The sequence below is a fragment of the Humulus lupulus genome, chromosome 3 (assembly GCF_963169125.1).
Source record: "Humulus lupulus chromosome 3, drHumLupu1.1, whole genome shotgun sequence".
Lineage (NCBI taxonomy): Eukaryota > Viridiplantae > Streptophyta > Magnoliopsida > Rosales > Cannabaceae > Humulus > Humulus lupulus.
In genome coordinates this window covers 175,651,330-175,655,097 of record NC_084795.1, presented here as the reverse complement: position 1 = coordinate 175,655,097, position 3,768 = coordinate 175,651,330, and the positions used below count along the sequence as shown (strand labels likewise).

The 3,768-nt window shown below is 38.9% G+C and overlaps 1 non-coding gene across 1 annotated transcript; it reads right to left on the bottom strand.

Moving 5' to 3' along the window:
• Window positions 1-205: 205 nt before the first annotated feature.
• Window positions 206-312, bottom strand: LOC133827863 (small nucleolar RNA R71). Its single transcript, XR_009890512.1, has one exon. It is a non-coding gene; the product is annotated as a small nucleolar RNA R71 (small nucleolar RNA).
• Window positions 313-3,768: the final 3,456 nt, after the last annotated feature.

The window sequence follows — 3,768 nt, the reverse complement described above, 5'->3', positions numbered from 1 at the left end:
TGCATATTAGAGAATTTAAGGAGGTAGTAGCCATATTCTATAACCGAGCTCAAAATGCTGATTCTATGCGAATAAAGTTCTTCCCCTTCTCCTTGAAGGACAAAGACAAAAGCTAGTTATACTCTTTGAGATCTAGGTCTATTGGAGCATGGGAAGAAATGACAAATATTTCTTGTTGAAATACTTCCCTAGCCATAAGACCAACAGTCTAAAACGACAGATTTCTACATTTTCCCAAAAAGATAATGAAATGTTCTATCAAGTGTGGGAAAGATTCAAAGATCTGTTAAATCAGTGCCTTCACCATGGCTATGAGAACTGGCATTTGGTCAGTTACTTCTATAAGGGCCTCACAAGTCAAGAACGCCAATTTTTAGAAATGCTAGGCAATGGTGAATTCCTCGTAAAAGAGCCAGATGATGCTCTTGAATATTTGGAAGAAACTCCAACAAAAACCTCACACCTGGGCTAATCAAAATGCTACTGCTAGCACCAAACGACATAAACCAACTAGGATTTATCCATTTAGAGAAGATGATAGTGTTAAGGCCAAAATCCACACATGATTGGTCAAGCGGAACCATAAGAACCTTGTTTTGTTTGTGAAGGGACAGATCATTTAGCTAAGGACTGCTTAGCTTTAAATGAAATAAGGGGTGTTTATGAGGAGCAATGCAATTTTTTAGAGGCATATAACAAGCCATTCTCCCATACGTACAACTCTGTTTGGAGAAACTACCCAAATTTTGGTTGGAGAGATTCCAATCAAGCTCAATCGTCAAGAAGCCAATGGAGAAACAAGCATACAGCTCAAACACCAAAGGCATATTCTATGCCTCAAAACAATGCTCATCCATAAAGGAATTCTCTTGAGAATACCCTTAATGAATTCATAGAGGAACAAACCAAACTAAATCACCAAATGATGGAAGAAATCAATGAAATGAAAACTCAATTTTCAAAACTGATTGGATACTTGGCTATTTCTGAAAAAGGAAAAATTCCTTCGCAGTCTCTATTGAATGCACAAGGGCAACATATGACCAACCTCCAATTCCAATGATCAAAACATTAATGAGGTTAATGCCATCACGACTAGAAGTGGTAAAATTGTAGAAGATCAATCTGTAAAAACCACTACTTGAAGCACTCCAAATGATATTCCTGCGAGTGCATCACCCAATGCTTATGCAAAAATTCCATTTCCCCAGGCTTTGAGACCTATTGGGAAAATTCCTGATAACCAAGCAGTCCTTGAGCATTTGACACAAGTGAAGATTAATCTTCCTTTTCTTCACATCATAAAACAAGTGTCGGCTTATGAAACAATCATCAAGGATCTATGCACTGCAAAAAGGAAGCATCGTGTCAAGAAGACTGGTTTCTTGATTTGACAAGTGAGTGCGGGTATTGAACAAAAAACACCGCCAAAATACAAAGATCCCAGTTGTCCCACCATTTCCTGCCAAAATGGGACTCATGAAGTTAGCCAAGCTTTACTCGACCTAGGCGCAAGTGTAAATCTCATGTCTTATTCTGTTTACTCTCAACTCAGTCTTGGAGAAATGAAGCCAACATCTATTGTGCTACAGCTTGCTAAGTGCTCCATCAAAAAGCCTAGGGGTATTGTTGAGGATGCTCTCGTTTAGATTGAAAAATTCTCAACTTTCAATTGACCCAACTACCTAAGGGTGTCAAACATGGCTTCCTAGGAGATGGTGAAACCTATCAAATTATCATCTCGCCCAACCTTCAAAATTCTCAAGAATAGCAGTTACTCGAGCTACTACGAACGCATAAATTTATGATAGGTTGGATGCTTGCTGATATCAAAGGTATTAGCCCCTTAATTTGCTCCCATCTAATCAATCTGGAGGACGATGTTATCCATTGAAGGGATCCTCAAAGGCGACTAAATCCCAACATGAATGAAATCGTGAAAAATGAAGTGCTAAAATTGCAATATGGTGGCATCATCAATCTAGTGGCTGGCAGCAAATGGGTTTGTCCGACTCAAGTAGTACCCAAGAAATCGGGCGTAACTGTGGTAAAAAATGAAAAAGGGGCCCTTGTCCCCACAAAAAATATGACGAGACAGCGCATGTACATTGATTATAGAAAATTCAATGCCGCCTCCCCCAAAGATCATTTTTCGCTCTCATTCATTCACCAAATCCTGGAGCGTGTAGTTGGTCATCCCTTCTATTGCTATCTTGATGGCTATTCAGACTACTATCAAATTGAGATCACATTAGAGTACCAACATATGATCACTTTCACTTGTCCTTTTGGCACTTATGCTTTTCAGCATACGCCATTTTTGTTGTGTAATGCACCAGCTACTTTCCTAAGATGCATGACGAGTATCTTCAGTGACATGTTTGAAAAATCTATGGAAGTATTCATGATTGGCTTAACTGTCTTTGGAAACTCTTTTGATACTTGCCTTCTTAACCTTGAAGTCATTTTAAAATGATGCATTGGGAAAGGTCTTGTGCTTAATTGGGAGAAGGGCCATTTCATGGTATCTTCGGGCATAGTCTTAGACCACATTGTTTCTTAAAGAGGATTGAGGTTGATCAATCAAATATTGACCTCATGTAAAAATTGCCTACCCCTATGACAGTCAAAGACATTAGCTCATGTTGGTTTCTATCGGAGGTTCATACAAAACTTTTCAATGATCTCCCATCCATTATGTAACCTCCTATCCAAGGATGTCGTCTTTGAGTGGACACCAAATTGTGACGATTCGTTCTGAACACTTGTGACCTCACTCACTTTTGTTCCCAACATTCAGCCACCCGATTGAAGTCTTCCTTTCGAAATCATGTCTGATGCCAGCAACATTGTTGTGGGAGCTGTGGTTGGATAACGAAGGGAGGGGAAACCCATTGTTGTTTATTATGCAAGTCAAACTTTCAATAGTTCTCAAATAAACTATTCCACTACTGAAAAAAAGTTGTTTGCAATGGTCTTTCCTCTTGAACAATTCCAAGCTTATCTGATTGGGTCCTCTATTAAAATCTTCACAGATTACTCCACCCTTAAGTACCTCCTTTCCATAAAGGGTCCTAAGGCGAGATTAATACAATGGATCCTTCTTTTCCAAGAATTTGATATAACGACCAAAGACAAGAAAGTTGTTGAAAATGTCGTTGCGGAACACTTATCCCGACTTGAATTCGGTGATCTTGTTCATGGTCCACCTATTCATGATGATTTCCCCGATGAACAATTTCTTTTTGTTACTAAGTTACCGTGGTATGCACACATTGTTAACTACTTAGTAACAATGAACTTCCTTATGAGTGGAGTTCACAAGACAAACACAAATTTTTGGTCGAGTTGCGCAACTTCTTTTTGGATGAGCCATACTTATTCAAGTATTGCCTCAATCAAATCATGCAAAGATGCATACACAATTATGAGGTGTCTAGTGTGCTCATTTTTGGCTACAATGATGTGTGTGGTGGTCACTTCTCTGTGAAGACAATCGCTGTAAAAATCTTACATTGCGGTCTCCATTGTCCCACTTTGTTTAAAGAAACCAAAGATTTTTGTCGCTCTTGTATAAGGTGAAAAAAGTTAGGTTTCTTGTCCCATCGGCACAGGATGCCCTTGAACCCAATTCTTATTATCGAAATATTTGATTGTTGGAAGATAGACTTTATGGGACCGTTTCCACCTTCTTTTGGCTACCTTTACATTCTTCTAGCTGTGGATTATGTTTAAAAATGGGTCTAGGAAGTACCCTGTCGAATCAGT